At 38.3% G+C, this 18941-nt stretch overlaps 1 protein-coding gene across 3 annotated transcripts in view; it reads right to left on the reverse strand.

Annotated features, from left to right (window-relative positions):
* Nucleotides 1-1173: 1173 nt before the first annotated feature.
* tshz2 (teashirt zinc finger homeobox 2) overlaps nucleotides 1174-18941 on the reverse strand; it is a 493972-nt gene continuing 476204 nt past the window's right edge. For all 3 annotated transcript variants that reach the window (XM_043710220.2, XM_043710224.2, XM_087994950.1), the window contains one exon: nucleotides 1174-2822. The gene's annotated coding sequence lies outside the window, so the exon portion shown is untranslated. The remainder of the gene's footprint in view (nucleotides 2823-18941) is intronic.

Genomic DNA, 18941 nt, shown 5'->3' on the forward strand with positions numbered 1-18941 from the left:
CTATAGTAACCAAATAACTAATTGAACTTTTTGTAAATCTTGTACCTGCTCCTAATAAATGCTTATTGAAAGGAAACTTTTGTCATTTTGAGTCCAAACTCAAGAATTATATTTACAAAATATATATCATCAAATTAGCAAGATTACATGACCTCTAAGCCGGGTTGTGAATGGTTACTGATGTATGTAAAGCAAAAATAAAAATCCTTTTTGTTGGGACATTGCCTCCGATCAATCAGAAGCAATGGCCACTAGTGTGTGTAACAGGTAATTTCTGAGATCATTTAGAGTGTGTGGAGGGTGTAATTACTTGTTGTAATTTTGTTTGCTATACTTGATAACAGAGAGAACCTGGTTCCGCAGAAATTATTTATAAGTACTGACCAGACTATGGGGGAAGAGGGTTTCTTTTCATATCAAATGTTCACTTTTAACGTGGCCAGGGGTTTATGTCATGTTAGAACACAAACTGAAAACCTTTCACTTCTTAAGGGCAGCTGGACTAAAGAGATCTACTTATCCAATGAGTAACTCTCTGAAAAACAATATGAAAACAATCATTTAAATTACAGCAAGTATAGAAAAGTAAGATGCAGTGGTATAGAATACTGAAGTGGTACTTGACACATGATGTCCTGGGAGTGCACATGGACAAGGCTTACTGTTGCCAGATAAGATTATTCAAGCCAGAAAGAAGTGGCAGCATCTCTTTTCAGATTAGAGCCTGGAAAGTGGCATTGAGGATTGGCCATCAGTTGTAGAAACAACCTGATTTTCATCACTGGGCAGATCTACCACATGCAAGCAATCTGCAACAACCAAACAGCACAGTGGAAATCTACCACGTGACATTAAATTTGCAATGAGGGCCACTGCAAGAACATGATTGTTGCATATCATGTCTATACATTTTTTTCAGAAATACATTTTGACAAGAAAAAGAAGAACCTTAGCACCGAGAAATCTGTCATGTAGTAGTTGCTTATTATTGCACAATTATGCTTTGTGAGAGAACTGAAAACGAGGCAGCTTCACTGCAAATCATGCATAACCTCAGATCTGCAATGATAAAATGGCAGCAATGTAGTCAGTTAGTGTTGGGAGTCACAAACTACAGGTCCTTTTGGTCTCAAGAAATCTTTTTCATCAAAGGAATTTAGAAATCGGGCATCACATATTTTTAATTAAGTGAGAAGGATAGGAAAGGAATGAGTGGTGTACTGATTTTAACATTTGAGCAATACTGGTCTGCTTGTCTTGGCCTGTGCTGAGATTCGTCCTTAGACTTCATCAATAAAGACAAATGAGAAACCCATTGAATAACGCAGGGCTTTTTAAAATTATTTGTGCTGCATGTATACTGATAGGACTTATCTCCAGCAACTTCAAATCAAGCCAATACACACTGCAACAGACAAAACTGAGAAAAGCTTAATTTGAAATGATCATTAATAATAAAGTGTGAGATAAATTGGATACATGCCAGTGAGCATTGAAACAAAACAATCCTATTTTCTAGATGGACCTCATAAGCCCAGGGCACCTGCATTTATGAAATCAGATTGTTCTGAGTGGGTTATATTTTTCATTAACTACAGATTGCAGATGTACATCCTCTGCACACTGGTTGTATGTCAGAGTGGTGCTATAAGCTTGGTGGACTAACACTGACTTGTACAAGGTTGATTGGTCTTAATAATAAAAAAAGTCAGTAATTGAACATTCCAAAAATAAAAGTAACACTAAAAAAGCTGACACATTTCTCCAGTCGTGTGAATAAACTGAATATCTGGTGTGTATGCCTGTGGTATTTATTGAACTCCTAGTTGCAACATCATCACTCATTTGTGACTTTGTCTTTGTGACTTTATCAGGGATAAATGGAGATTCATTCCCTACACCCCGGGTGTCTGCCATGCATCCTGCGTGATAGCTTATACTGTCTGTGGAAACAAGAATGTATCAGGATTGAACTTCAGCTGTCTGCTTCCTCATGATAAGTTTTTCCTTCTCCTTCTGCTGTAGATTCAGACTTGGTGTGATGTAGGATGTAGGCAGAGGCTATTTTTTATACAGCGACAGCAATAGACTGATTCTCCTGGCAGCGAAAGTGTCTGTGTTAGTCCATGTTCCTCCCCACAAAGAAGCTGATTCTGTGCATTATTGCAGCAGATGATTAACAGTGTACAAGTTTTTTTCTCTCTCTCTGGCTGGACCTCACTCACTGCTTCATCAGTCCTTTTCTTCTTAGTTAGACAGATTGATCCCTTGTGCTGTTAAGATTGCAGTGGGAAACCCAAGTGGAACATTGACAACTACACTGGCTACAAAGCACCTCCTTCATAGAAAGCGTTCTCTGGGCCACAGCCCCGATTCAGCCGTAATTCAATGTCAGTATCAGCAGTAAAGACATTAGTGTCCAATCTGATTGTATCTTTGCATTAAACTCGAGCATTAAAGTTTGAAAAATTGTACCTTTTTTGCCATCAGGAGTAACCAATTGACGAAATAAGCACATCAATGTTCCCGGCCATTATTCCCCACAGAAACACTTTGTTGTATATGTGCTCCAGAGAAACAGCAGGGAGTAGAGAGGCAGAGCACAGTTTATCAATGAAAATCTAATAACATCCATAAGAATCGAGGTGAAAAATCAATACTTCATTACGAAATTGTTAGTGAGAATGAAGAGTAACTGCTGGAGTTGAGTGCTCTTTGCAGTCAGAGCACTTGGAGTTCAATGTCGCAGCTGAAGTGATGCAGGAGAGGGCCGGGAAAAGGATGCCTGGACTGCAGATTATGATCATTGTTTACCTTTGCCCCTGAGAAGAAGAAAAAGGATGATGTTATTAGTACATTTTAACCAATTTCCTACTTTATTCTTAAGATGCAGGTGATTTAAAAAAAACAGAGCTCCTCTTTTGAAAATCTTGGGAGCATTTTGAAAACAAACTGTCCCTGGATCCCATGAACAATGCAGAACCAAGCAAATTTCCTGCTTCCCATAGAGAATGTTTCATTGATCTAAGCTGAAAATTCATGGGGGATCATCAAGTGACATGAGCTGAGGATGAAGTGTCCTCACTGAAAATGATAGGTTTTCAAGGCTCTTTGCTTCATGTAAGCCGGACTCTCACGTGCCCTCTAGATCGGGAGGGTTAATGCAGCCAACCAAGAAGATTGGGTCTTATCAGCTGGTGTAACTCCTTAAGTTCACAATCCAACTCCTCCCCCTCCACATACAAAATTATCTTTTAACCCTTTCAGTGCTACTGCCGAAACATTAGTCTGCTAGCAATTTTCCAACACATTTCATTGAGTGCTGCTCTACCTGAAACGGGGCAGTTTCAGTTCGTGTACAATTACTGACTGAATTACAAACCACATCAGAACATTATAGAATATTCTGCAGAAAGTAAAGGCACTTTCAACTTGCTTCCCTCTGTTTTTCAAAGTCGATGGGACAGGAATATATGGAGACCAGTTGCCCTTTGGTATCGCAATAAAATGCATTATTTAATGTTGAAAAACTGTCAGATTGCCAAGGACATCACAACTCAGCCCAATTCTGATTTCACCCAACATCCATCTTTCAACAGAATACACTGGATAACAATCAGAATCTGGATCTCTGGCTGCTTCATTCTCTTCCTTACCCGAGGGACTGGAAAGCTATTTGTAGCACCTTCACTGTTTTCCTGCAAACTCAGCATAGACTGGAAACCTGGGTTTGTACGTCTCAGTATCACAACCGTGCTATTATTAACTGACCTTTAGAGAAATCCATGATGACATTGCATCCACGTAAGGCAGGTGTTTAAATAATATTCAGTATAAAAGACCCATGTCAAAAAAAACTTGGAAAATGCCAGTGCTGAACTACAAAGAAATCGTGGCCACAGTTTGCACTACAAAGGATCTGGCAAAATGATCTGCTCATTTACAAAACTAAAGATGATCAAATAGAATGAAAGAACATATAGTGTTTCTTTGAATACTGAACATTTCTGAAGCAAGTGAATAACTTCAGATCCTTGTATGTTACATTATCTCATTCGTGTGGAGTGATTGCTCACATTCCCATGCTAATGATGTTACTATAGCGCAGTGAAACTGCACTAATATTAGTGGTATTTCTCTCTGTGATTATAGCTCAAAATAATTAAAAATCAATTTTTGACAACAGAAAAGCACCATGAGTAATCTGCACAGACTGCTCTATAACTTTCAGAATAAAGCACAGTTTTTAAATCCACCATAAAGCAGAGTTTAATTCCCTTTTGACTCTGGTACCCCCTGAAGTCAGTGCTGGCGATTAAAATAAAAAGAAGTCTTGTGGAGGCAGCAAATAACCTCTAGCTATTGTTTTGCAAAAATATGATGACAATCCTCAGAGAAATTTCTCAGACAGTGAAACTTGTTAGACACCCAGTCTAATGTGCATTGATAAAGAAATCATTGTAACAGAAAAACTAACCATAAATCAAGAAAAAGGTATAGAAAATAGAATGAATTCAGCAACACTTCTGCATATTCTGTCATAATTTGTCAAATGCCTTGCTGCAACTTTTGGCACTTACATTTGATGAAAATAACATCAGCCTTTTTCAGTAAACATATCGAAGAGAAGCTGAAAGGGTTATTTTATGATTCCAGTTCAATTGATGTCTCCAGTAAGTATTTTTGCCAGTCATACAAGCATATACAACTAATGACAGCTATCATATCACGCAGCTGTAGCCTAAGTTCTACAGTACTGGAAGACTGAAGATTTTCATCAAATTTCATTTGTATTACTTGTTTTTTTTTGTATTTCAAAAACTATATTTTTAAAAATACCTGTTTATTAATATAAACTCAAGAGAGCAGTATTGAGCTTGAAAAAACAATTATCCCTATTTACTACAATCATGATAATATATTCTTAAAACAATAGGTTCTCATGACAGGTATCAAAGGAAAGAAATATTTTCATATATCAAGCACATCATATTTATAGTTCATAAATCAATTATTGGATTGCAGTTTCAGCTGTCATTTATCTCCTTCTCCAGGAATCAAAGAACAACTATAGTTTTGTAGTTATAGTTTCGTTTCCTGAACAGTTCTTATCCTTGACCATGCTAGTCCAAAGGCAGTCACTAGGAGGTATATGAGAGTCACTCATTAAATGCTGTTTTGTGTGTGGAGAAAGTCTAGCATCTTTTCTCCACACAACAGACGAGATCAGGTACCTGGACCCAAAGTGCCGACTCACTACTGTCACTCAACATGCACTGCTCCCACTTCCATTCAACTGTTTATTCCTTAAAGTGACACAAATGATGTGCTGATGTCAGTGTATTTCGGGTTTGTTCAGCCATTGCCTTAAATATGGAAAACAGGTACACCACAGGAGATACTGGTAGCAGAATAAATTCAGTAGGGCACGGCTTCAAAGTTTATGCTAATGTTAAAAAAAGGGAATCATTGTAAAAAGAATTGTGAAACATTTTGTTAAAATGGACCTTGTTAAATTTTAAAGCATGGGTTAAAAGAAAGCTCAAATGGTTAGGGTTATGGATTTTGTTGCATCAATGATCATGTCATCTAACTTTTAGTTAAAAATTCTCTTGCATCCGCCCCATTAAAACCAATTGAAAAACAGTAACGACTGCATCAGATATATTCTGTGTAATGAGACATACCTCCAGCTTTTAATACATTTCTATTTTATGTACCCAGGCATTGCCAAAGTGGAGTGAAAACCCTGTCTTATAGAAAGTTGCCTGTGTCTCATGCCATTGACAAACAACTACTTCTACAATGGGCAGGAAACCTGCTCTGACGTAGAACTGCACAAGCAAAGAAATTGAAAATCACCCCTTATAATGTGTGCTACATTTTGCTAGGAGTGGGGTATGGGGTGATGCAGTTTCTGTTCTACCTTAATAATCTCCTCCATACAGTAGTGATGTTGCTTTAAAGTGCCCAAATCAACACTGTTTAAGGTAAGATAATCACGTTTCACACAATGTCAGGTCATAACAATGTCAGGTGCTGAACCTAATGTTCTGATTTAAGAATTGCTTCAAAATCACTTTTGCTGATATCAGGGACCACTTTTATTCTCAGAATGTGAAGTAAGTCACATAGCAATTAATTTATATTCCAACTTTTGAACTTCGGTCTTCAACAAACTATGCAGTAGGACAAGAAAAAGTTGGCAGTCCTGTGGTTACTGTTTTAAATGTTTTATTCTTGAATTTCCACAGATTTTTCAGAAAAAAAAACATGAAAGCCAACATTCACAAAAAAGTTATTGTTGGCATATTGGAAAAAGAAAGTTTCTGAACTTCAATATAGTTGATTTTCTTTCAGTCTTTCATCTTACAGCAGCCTTTCTACGTAACCTGATAGGAGGCTAGGATTGCCCACCACCACCACTGCTGCTTCCAAAACAGTAAAGAAAATCTATTCAAATTGCAGACTGGGAGCAGCCACATCTCACATAGTGCATTACACGATATTCAAGTGCAAGGGTTTCCAGGCAGGATGCCAATTCCACCTCTAATCCCACGGATTCCACCACTGTAGATGCTGCATCTCTTTCTTGGAGTACAACACAAGGAAATCCAAGTGAGGTGTTTGCTTTACACTTGGACAGGGCAAGGCTCAATCCACCAAACACGCAGGGGCGGAAGAGGAAGAAAAGAGTTTCACTCATGCAGAACTTTTCACAATAGCTCTGTGACACAGTTTATAACTAATGAGTTACTTTTGAAGCAGTTGGTGTTGTAAAAAAGGTTTACGTCAATATCAGGAGTGATAAGTTGCTTACCTACTTGGATAGTTACTGTTATAAAGTACAGCTCTCCCTTCTCCTTTAATTAACGCTTCATCTCACCTTTTTTTTAGCCCTTGTTGCATTTGCAAAGGCTGCTTTAACACTTCCCCATTCTGAGACACACCACTTCTGAATCATGATTTTTTTCCCTTTCAGTTCCTGTCATTTCTCTTCTCTGCTTGCAGATCACCTGCTAAAATGACCCTTCACCCAACAGGGAATGGGAACATTGTCTGGGCTGGGGGCACCTCTCACATTTCAATACATTTGCAACTCACATACGAGTATGGCCAGTTGTTTCAAGCTCTGCACCTATGCTGCAAAGAACATGCGGACTTTGTTGCATTTTAGCAATCGTCTTTTTTTATTATTATGCATCCTGCAAAGTTGCATTGATTTGGAAAAAACGTACCTAAGCAAGTATGCCAATCTACTAGAGGAAAATAAATGATATTGACAAATGGGTGCATTGATATTGCAACACCATTTTTAAAAAAAATGGTTCAAATAATCCATCCACTGGCCTTATTCCCTTTTGAACTCACAGCATTTTTACGTTATAAGGGCTTTCCATTGCAAGCAGGACAAAAGAGATAAGCAAGGATTGAATGGCAATTGGCAGAGTAGATGGTTGTCATCTTCCCAATTTGTAAAATGTTATGGGACAGGATTTTCTCATATGAATTAGGATCCAACTGCCAATATCAAAAGGGGGTCAGAAGCTCTGTACTGTATCAAGAATAATCACCCAGCTATGATTTTCCCCAAATTGGCCAATTACTGGCAAGAGGCTGAGCTTGTTGCCCAATTAAGGGCATTCGGTGTATTAAAGATATTAAAGCTACCGATTAAAGCTATTAATTAAAAAGGGACTGAGCAGCTAGACCAACCCCTCCACAGGAGACCGTGGCTACAGATGAAGCCTAGAAGACAAGGAAGCCTTCAACATATCCGCATCATTGACTCTGTAGTCTGCAATGCTAAAATTGTCTGCTTTCAGGCAACTGGACTCTCCCTTTATGCCTTGGCAAGTACTTCAAAGATACAGGCCCATGCACTGACCTATGTGCTTTCCCTCAGTGCAAAATGAAAACTCCTTCTGGAGTTTCTGCTACTCCTTTGAAATGGACAATTCAGTGATTGGATCAGAACGCTTGCAAATTAACTCTCTCCCTGCAAATTGCTGTTTGCAGCTGTTTCAAACTTTTTGGAATAAAATTATTCACTTTAGTCCTATCGATAGGAGGAATTTGGGTAAATTACCCTGAAATGGTTTCACTTCCAAGACAGAAAGAAATGGGAACCTTTCATTCAATCCCCAGGCAGTGCTTTTTTTTCTTGTCACAGCATCGGTCTCTCTATTGTAACTGGACGTCACTGTCCTTGGAGCTCATGTTGGAAGTCACTCAGTTGGAAAGAAGCTTAATAACAATGTTCTTATATTGTGCATTTATTTCTGGCATTCATTTATGTCTCTTTCATAAGTAGTACGTACGTATAGTGCTGTACCCCCACTATTTTATGATGTAGGGTAATACCACCCCTCACCAGTTTTGACAAATTACTCTGGACAATTTTTAAAAAACCTTTAGTCTCAGACTATATGCCTGTTCAACTGACTTCTGTCTCGTTGATGATAAAAGATAATGGGCTAAATGTTTCTATTTTTTGGCTATCAGTTTTGAAGAGTTTCAAACAAGTGTTTCTCTCTAGGAGGCCCGGCAAATTCTCTTACCAAACTGCCTCATTAACTATCCACCCTGCCCCATGGCATTCTCTCATCCAATTCTAGCTTCAGTCTACAAATCACTGTGGCCAGAATATCCACTGCAGGGATATTTTAGAACAGAACTTCCGCCCCTTCTACCGATGCCATCTTTACAGGGCTATTGTACACCCCGACAGCCACTGAAGTCTAGAGATGCCTGGTATGGTTCCTGACTTTTACCACAGACACAGTGGGGAAGGAAAATTGGTGCCTTGCTTTACAGAGGTCCTGCTGAACAGAGTGGTACTCGAGTGGGATGCCCTCTTTCCCCAGGATCAGCCACAAAGCCAGAGCGTGCCAGCCTGTTTTAAGGTGGCCATTTGGGGGTCAGTGCAATCTCAGCTTCTGGAGGAATTCATAGAAATGTAAGAAGGTCAATGACCTTCTCCACTCAACCAGTATCCATCTTTTCTTCAAAACCTCGCACTCACACTTTCTCTTTTACTTAAACCCACCTCCCATCAAGGCTCTTGCTATGCCACTCTCATTATTGCCTGCAACATCTTCCCACACTTGTCCTCATTCACCCTAACCCCAACACCACTAACCCTGCGTCCTCTATGCTGCATACTTACTCGCTTGGGACATCTCCCAACCTGCTCCAAAAATAGTCACTTTTATCTTCCACCCACTTTTATCTTCCTTAATACCTATGCCTCTCTTATTCCAAGAGAAAAACCATCCCACAATATGGCAGAAAGAGTCAAGGCATATGGTGAGCTGCCCAGCATTCAGCGCATTCTCAACTCTGAGCCCTCCAAGTGCTGGCTCATTATGTCCAAGTAACCTGGAATGATATCAGATATTGTCCTTCACTTAGTGTCAGGCCACCTAAGCAAAGGCTATCTCTCGACTCGAGTGGGCAATGTTGACAAATATGACTAGCTTCTGGCTTAGCATCCGCACTAAATGACAAGGCATTCAATCGTAATGTCAGCCTGGTATCTTTGGCTGAGGGGCCAGGGGCAAGGTGCAAAAAGGCAAAGGCAAGGCAATGCAAGGCAGCTATGTTCTAAGCATCAGTAGGCCCAAGGTGAGTGAATGCTAGGGGAGCAAGCAAACAGCTTGGAGATGCATCGTAGACTGGTGCATGAACTGGTGTGTCTCCCTGAGCACACAGTGTTGCTTCAGAACTACACTGATAGTTGCCGTTATGCCTCGAGGTGCACTACTGAAATACAGAAGAATGTTGTAAGTGGATTGAAAACGTGCTTTGAAGATGGCACATGATGGAATGCCAATGTACATGGATAAGGGGTACATGCGTCTGGTGCCCATGGTTCATGCCCTGAGATGCTATTACATGGTGACCAACTTGAACACTAAGTATCCAGCAGTGAGGTGAAGTTGCCAAGTACCTCCACTCCGATTTCCATGTTGAGAATTTTCAGTGTCTACTTTGCTCACAGTAGACGGTAAGCTAAAGAGCTGCATAATAAAGAGGGGAGCCCTGTAACTCCCTGCTGCCTAGAAAGCCTCTTGCCTTGATGCCTGGAACTTAATTAAAAGATGCAATGAGTTGTTCCTGATGTTGAGATAGACTTGTCATATGACTCTGCCTCATTTCACATCATAGTCTACATCATTTACAGCACTGAGAGATTCTGAGTACAGCTGTTGGGTATCTTTTCCTTTTAATGTCCCGCCTAATCCATTTGGACAGTAAACTGAAATTGCTCTTAGAAAATTATCTTCAATAGCAATTGTCCTAATCATCCATATATTACCTAAGCCATTCAATAGACCATTAAGAATTAACCGTTGTGTTCTTAGCAGTCTGGTGGAGTTTACTCTTCAATATTTGGGAATGTCACATTAGCGGAATTGGTAAAACTCACATCTTTGAATCTGAAGGTCATGGGTTCAGGGTCCTATCCAAGATTAAGTGTCTAATCTTAGTTGACAGATCAGTCCAATAGTGAAGGAGTACGATGTTGTCAGTGTTAACATATTTTATAGGAGCATATCCTGTTTGATGCAAATGGATGCCATACTTGTTTGCACGACACTCACTGTCCTTCATAAGGAAATTCATGTATTCTAAGGATATGATGAGGTGCAAGCGACATTAAGTTACATAGAGCTTATAACACAGGACCTTTTGTCCCAACTGGCATTTATGTCCCATACCATTCTCCTGCCACCCTTCTCCACCTAAACCTATTAGCTTACTCTTCAAATTTTCCTTTCTGTTACGCTTACCAGCTTCTCTTTAAATGCATCTATGTCATTTGCATTAACAACATCTTCTACTTCCAAACCATAACCACCTTTTGGTATAAAAGTTCCTTCTAAATTCCTGATTATATTCATTAGTAACAATCTTATAGCTTAATTTTGAAGAATATACCCAGTGTCAGCCCAGGTTGGTAACATTACATGTGCTGCTATATCTTAATATTCCCATCCACTTTAATAAGAATTAATAAGTCACATTAAATATTGAGTCTCAGTTTCCCATAAAATACAAATTTCGTGCATTGCAGGCTACAAACCATGTGAGGCTCTCAATTTTATATTAGATGTGACTGTGGGGGAGAATCTTTATTGTTTGAATTAAGCTGTAGTATTGCTTCAGTTATAACTTACACAATATGGGCACCCCGGTAATCAGATCTTCCTCACAATTCACTCCAAGCTAAAAAAAAAAGTCACTGTAGAAGTGGATAAAACAAAGCATGATCTCTGGTACCAGGGCAGTGAGGTGAGAATCCATTCAGAATCTCATCAGGGCTACTGTGAGAGACAATAGGAGAAAAAGGAGAGGACACAAAAGAGGAGAAAAAGTCTCTAGCAAGAAGTTTGTTTTAAAAATAGAAATGGTTACAAAGAATTAAAATGCTTAAAAATATATTTCTCTATCTTTTACTGTATGTCAAATAGAAAATATTTAAATGATCAGTGCTGATGATGTAATCTGGGGAACTGGCTCAGAAGAGTTACTGAGCCTGACAGCATTAAATTAACGCACACGGTTAAAATGACACACTGGCTGAAGAACTCCCGGGTTAATGACTGTATCTCTGCTGATGTTAATTCAGTTCCCTCGTACTGTCAGGCTCAGTAAATCTTCCCAGCTACCAGTCCTTATACTATTTCCATAAAAGTATGAACCGAAATTAACAAAATTAACTAAGCTTGTTAAATGTTAATTTTAATGCTGAGAGACCAATTCAAATAAGAGATGCTGATGGTAACATGCCTTCTTTAGTAATCTATTAATCCAATCTGATCCTTCCACAAAGTTAGTTTCCCCCTCAAAAAAATCCTCTTAACACTTTGATCTCACATTTTTGATTTTAACCAGAAAATTACTGATGTGGCATTGTACTTTAAGACTATATGATTTGACATAGAAAGCCAATGAAAATATTATAAAGAAACTAACAGCATTTTAGATAAAATACTGCAAATTCATACAGACAGTGCAACTTCTGTGTTAAATGAAAATAAACAAAATTGAAATTCCTCATCACTACAAACTTTGCATTCCTTGCATGTTGATAAAAGGATTTTGCAGCAATCTCAGCAAATGTTTTCTTTATAAGCCGATACATTTCCAAAAGTTATTAATTAGATTCTGAAATTGAAAGAGCCTAACCCTCCTGAAATATGATTCATACAACCTGAAAACACACTTTGTGCAACACAAAACACAACAAATTAATGTGATATGATAAGTAGGTATATTCCATTAGCACAAACATAATAACATTCGCCAGTCCCCATGTGTGTATTGAGCAGAAATATCATTTTAAAAAAGATATAATAACCATCGATTTTTTAAAACCCAACGAGTCAGAGAAATTATAACAATAAAACTGATCTGCATTATATGAACACCAGGCTCTGTAAAGGTCAGCGAAACATCAATTAAACCAAACCATTACATATTGCCGCTGTCATATTTAATATCACACAGCACCTCCTACCCTAATCAGCAAATACAGGTCCTGTAACTATAAATAATACACACATACTGGTAACAAAGGCAGTCTATTTAAGAGGATATTTGTAGACTTCAATTACTCTATATGAAATGGAAAAATCTAGAAGTCTCCAAATCAGTTAAAATGTTAACACAAAGAGATGTTGCATAACTTAATATAACTGATCGTAGCTGTGGTTAGAGAGACAGCACTACAACAAAAGATCTGGATAGGTGCTGAGACAACATGCTGTAACATTTTCAGTGTAGGCCAGGAGGGCCTTTGTGCTGACAGCATTCTCCAAGTTCAGGCACTACTACTGCTACAAGTATAATTATTATTTTTATTATTGTTTGAAGCCCAAGCTGAAGGAGTTACACCATTTTTAAAGTCCAAAAAAAAAGAAATTCATTTAAAAAATAGAAGGTTGAAGATCCTGACATTTTGTAGTTTGCAAGCTTTATATTGTAGTTCAAGCCTATACTGATGCCATTTCATAAACTGAACATTCCAACTTTAATGATAAATACCTATGTTTTGGGGTTAATTTCCAAGACACATATAACCCATCTGAGGTGTCTAATTTTTTTGAATATTTGATTCAACATCAATGTTTTTCTGTGTGCAGCTTCCAACTAAATTAAATTACATAAATAAAACAGTAACAATCAATATTTTGCATTTCTGCAAGTTTCTATTGATTTTGGAGTAATTAATAGAGGACTACTGTTAACTGCAAAATTATTACCGACTATGCACAACAACTGACAAAAAAAAGAGAAATTTTAAATTGTGAAGGGAATTTAAATGCTGACTTCAAGCAAAATTTTGACCTCCTTTCCTTTCCTATGATTTTTACATCATGAGGGCATTGAGATTTAAAATCAATACTGATGAAATTTACTGAGGGAAAATATAGCCGAATGCAAGTTGCAAGATTATTTTATATTGTCAAGATTTCAGAATTGTGAATTGTCGAGAAGTTGCTTGTTAGTAACTGTAAAGATGTCTCCTTATTTAATTCAGGACTGGGTTTCGATACTTATCAAGCTTCATTTTCATCTTACTCTTCCATAAAATCTGTTTGCTGCCCAGCTTCTGTAATGGAGTTTCAGCCATAACTTTATGATTCCCTGACCATCTATTGACTCCTTGTTATGCCCTCTCCGCAACACTCAGTCCAGCACACAGACCCATGTGATTTGAAACACGGGAAAATGAAAATTAAAAAAGAATGACAAGGAGGTAGGAAGAGGGTGACAAGAGAGGTGAAGCAAAAAATAAAATCATGTCAAATGAGTTTGCTTAATAGCAAAGTTATAATTATGGCTGCAGGATTTGCAAACTGCAGTAATTGCAGCAATATAAATTTACAATAATCTTTAAACCAGCAATGTTTTCTGTGTGGTTTTGTGATTGAAAATAAAAATGTAGCAACATGTTTCTGCAATTGTTCCCATTTGTATATCCTCCAAAATTTGAGCAGGAATTTATGGTCAATTTGAGGGCTCACTTCACAGGTTTCTGTTATGAAATCTGAGATACTGACGTCAATCATACACATGAATGCTGGACATCTTAACAATGGATGCTCACAGGACTCCTCAAACATGGAAGGAGAAAGTAAACCAGAACGTCAGCAAGGCCAAACAGCCATCATTCTGCACCAGCGAAAACTGTTAGATCAGGGGACTTGTGTTTGGGAGCAGGACTGAGAGACTGCTGCATGACAACTTGGCTGGAATTTACTTGTCGAGCTGTTGTGCCTTTCTGTTAGTGTGCAGTGGTTCTGGAGTACTTGAATAATAGGCAACCTGCCACTGTTTATAATCTATTTCAAATTGAGATCTCAGCTTTTGATAATAAAGGATGTAAAATGAAAAGGATAGCATTTACTTTGATATCTATATGGAAGATTTGATAACTAGGATTTGTTAGTTATATAATGCAGACTTTACAAAAACAAAATAATATAGCACAACAGATAAATAATAAAAAGAAAAAAAACCCAACAAAATCATTTAAAGCCCAGCTTTCAAGGCATAAATATGTATTATGGTAGAACACATTATTTGGAATTCAGGACCTTGATTGAGTAATGACTTAAACCAGGATAGTTAGTTATTTACTTAATGTGATTAACAATTTGTTGGCTTCCTTTACATAAAAGTACAACACCTTCACTGATGCATCAAACATTTATTCGGATAAACAGATGTAACACATGTATAATCTGCAGATAACTATAACCAGGGTTCGGTTTGAATACCTGAATTTACTGAGGGACAAAATAACCAAATGGAAAAAGCACCAGTATTAAAAGAAGCAGTAGAATTTCGTTATTCAGGTTGAGGGGATTTGCAACTTGCCCCAAAGTGATTCATCACCCTTCTTTTTATGTTATATTCACAGCCTGAAATGAAAGTAGACAGAGAAACCTCCCCTGCCCTTATATGGCTGGGATTGTTGCCTACTTTGTATGATAGTCTGAAAAAATTCCTGTGCTAATTTAACAAAGAGGTTAAACCATATAGAATAAAATAACTCACTTAAAATAAATGGATTAGCTTCTTTGCTCAAATAACCAACTGAAGAAGAATTCATTTGAATGCATTAGGGACACAAAGGACAAAATAAATGCTGGAAATGTAAAATAACAACAGAAATCACTGGGAGCTCTGTTGAAAGATGATGTCCAAAACAAGATATTTCCTTTTTTTATCAGATGCTGATTGGATCTCTCTGTGCTTGTTTTCAATATAGATTTTTGAGAGATGGCACACAATGATTTCAAACAAAACAAAAAATATAGCAGAAACAGGAAAGTAAATTAAGGTACAAATGGAAGAAAAGGTACAAACTCAAGTGGCAAAGGGAACAATTAAAGAACCAGATAAAGAGAAACTAATGATTAAAAAGCATTGAAGGTAAAATAGAGAAAGTGAAGGATTTGCAAACAGTTCCCGAGGAACATTGGACTATAAGGGATAAAACAAAAGGGAAGGAGGTAGAATGAAGAAGGCAGGAGGTTGGAAAACCTCATCTAGTCTTTCAGATTTCACTGCAAACTGCACTGAGAGCAGCCCTTGAGAATTCATCTGCTCTCAACAGCTGTTCTCAATGCTGGTACTGGAAAAGGTGCAGATTCCGACAACTCATCGTTAAGGATCACTTCGTTTGCTAACTCATACCATTGTATCAAGAGCTGGATATAATACTCAGAGATTCACACTACAATCAAACTGAGATGACATAACACTCATTGTGAACTAAACAATTATCAGTGACAAGGCACCAGAACACTATATAAATGATGGAGATGTACACCCTATATGAACATGGATTACACCCTTTTGAGCCTTAATACTGGCATCACTGTGCACTAACTTTTATCTGGAACTGACTGTTATTATGGGCATAACTGACCTGGGAATGTTTAAATTGCATTTTGTGTGAAAGGCTGTTTCCCATCACAATGAGCACAAAATTAGATAATTACCACAGCTCATAAATAATAAAAAGTGAAGGCTAAAAAAGGTATGTTGCATAGATTTGAATTTTGATAACTTTAAATTACAGTAGGTCACTAAAAAATGTTACTGTCTCTTTAAATGATGGGACTTGGGATTACACTATACTGAATACATTTTTCCACTACATAACACACTGTCCCAGCGCACATAAGATAGTTTATTGCTCTGCATGATTCATAACCCATTTCTCACATGGGAACATTACAAGGTTCAAATTATATAAAACCTCTCAGTGTTGATAAAGAGCAGGGATATGAAAAGTTGTAAATCAAGGCCTTTGATTGGGCTTCCTGCCTGCTGGAGATATTCTCTTGTTCTGTTCTAGAAATTAATGTCTGACTGAAACACCATTTTTCTGGACACAGGGAACTCTGGGGAAGGAATCTGACTGGATTGTTAGGGTGGCTTTTGCTAACGAGTTTTTTGAGCAACCCCCTACTGAGGCCTAAATGTCTGTGATATCCATAAACAACTCCATTCTGCCCAATTAAGGAGACAGAGATGTACCTTTCTGTCAGATAGATTTGCATGGATAAGCATGTGAGATCATAAGGATAGTGAGGAATTGTTCCACGTCTGTGAGGGATGCACAGAATGGATGACTTCCATTACAGCCTCCTTACACATTCCCAATTACTGCCAGCATTTCATTAATTACTAATGGCTTTCCCTGATGTAATCATCTATGTTTAGCCAATCAGCAACCGCTTTCATTTTACTGAACCATTAAAGCTGGATGACTAAATCTATTTGCTAAGGGCTCATCTCACCCCTCCCGAGTCAAGGATGATAAAGATGTTTGTGATTTAAAGGTTAGATCAGGTTGGACTGTAAACAAGTGAGAGTTGATAGTATCAAATGTGGCATCAATGTTAAAGTAGCTATGCTTTCTTGAGCAGCATGTTTAAAGGAGGTTTTGCAATCTTTGTCTGTGTGCTCTTATAGGAAGACAGTAGATTTTTAGGGTTCTACTTAAGTAAGATTGACATTTCTGCTTCTGTCTTAGATTGGCACTGATTTACCAAGGTGACAGATTGCACTTTGATCTCCTACCACAGTTGAATTTCATTTTCCTATCTCTGGGGGAGTTGGACTCATTTTAACCCCTTGTAAACTGCATGTTTTTACTTTCAAACTGCTAATCCTTTCTTTTATTGATTGCCTGACTTCCAAAAAAAAATCAGGATCTTATTTTAAATTACTCTCTGCTCTTCAGTTGGATGGTATAACCACTTTCTTCAGGGGAGCAGTCAACTGATCTTCACCAAACCATTGTCATTGTACAAGGTATCGGCTACCCAAAGGCTCTATGACCTCCTAGTGTGACTCTTCTGATTATCCTGCTGTGGTGAAAATTGTTCAATCAATGCACAAAGATAAACGTTCTTAAACAAACAAGGTATGAGATTCTGTTTTTATTTAGGAATATGAAAAACACAACCTCAAAGTTTTGTGGAAGCCGATTTAATGATCAATTTCATGAGGGCATTGAATAAATATAGGGTAATGGGGAAAGGCTAGGGAAGTAGCACTAATTTAATAGTTAGATTAGATTAGGTTCCCTACAGTGTGGAAACAGGCCCTTTGGCCCAACAAGTCCACACTGACCCTCCGAAGAGCAACCCACCCAGACCCATTCCATTACATTCATCCCTGACTAATGCACCTAACACTACGGGCAATTTAGTATGTCCAATTCACCTAACCTGCACATCTTTGAACCGTGGGAGGAAACCGGAGCACCCAGAGGAAACCCGGGGAGAACATGCAAACTCCACACAGACAGTTGCCCGAGGTAGGAATTGAACCCAGGTCTCTGGCGCTGTGAGGCAGCAGTGCTAACCATTGAGCCACCGTGCTGCCCATAAATTTGAATGAATTGGACCAAACGGCCTATATCTACCCTATAGCAATTTAGGAAATACTGTTTATGAAGATACAACCATTATAAAATTAAACTTCTTACAGCCAATCAGGAATGAGTAAGCATATTGGATGCTCAATTCAATGTAGTGAGAAACTCATCATTGGGAACACTTATGCTGCTACCTTGCAGTTTAATACCCCATTGAACGTTTCATTTAAGCTCCCTGTATTTGATAGTTAGTGTTAACTTTTTTTTTAACTTGTTTACAAATTGGATACTAACAGAAGCGCAAAACTCCATTTTCACTACAACTAATCAAAAGAGGATAAGAATTTCCCCCTCGCTGGCGTGGTGTGAGTAATGGTGAGAAAGGTAGCATGAATGAGAAAATCTGAATCATGACGTTGATAAATATTTTCTCAAGATTCTCCTTGAGTCGTAAATGGTGAATTCAGAATCTCATCACCAAGCAACAATTGTCTTGTTTACATTTAATTGGATCTCACTCCAACCTTGACATACCCTATTTATACACCACTTCCAATTCTCCCCTCCCCCAGTGAGAAAGTATATGGTGCACATTCCCAACATGCGGGTACCTGGTGGATGCAGTTTGCCAAATGCTTATCCAGGCCATCATCCACAACAATGTCTCTGCATGCTCTGTGACCATCATGCTCTCTGACCCTTCATCCATGAAAATCAGCTCTGGCAAACCATCAACCTCACCACATTACTATGCCTGCTCTCAGATCGCACCACTGCAGCCATTTAACACTTTACACTGCAGCTTGGGATACCTATGACTTGCATGCTCCTGCCACGTTGCGTAATGTGCAGGGTTATGCACACACATACATGTCCAAATCTTTCATGCACATACATCTCATGCATCTATACCAGATGCATCTTAGGGCTCTCAGTTTGCTTTCTTACCACTAACTCACTCTACTGCTGACATGGAGGTTGCTGACTCCTGTCCACTTCACATTGCTTTCTGAACACGTATTCACTGACT

Source organism: Chiloscyllium plagiosum, unplaced genomic scaffold, assembly GCF_037043375.1.
Source record: "Chiloscyllium plagiosum isolate Xiang-an unplaced genomic scaffold, Cpla_swu_hap1 HiC_scaffold_15, whole genome shotgun sequence".
NCBI lineage: Eukaryota > Metazoa > Chordata > Chondrichthyes > Orectolobiformes > Hemiscylliidae > Chiloscyllium > Chiloscyllium plagiosum.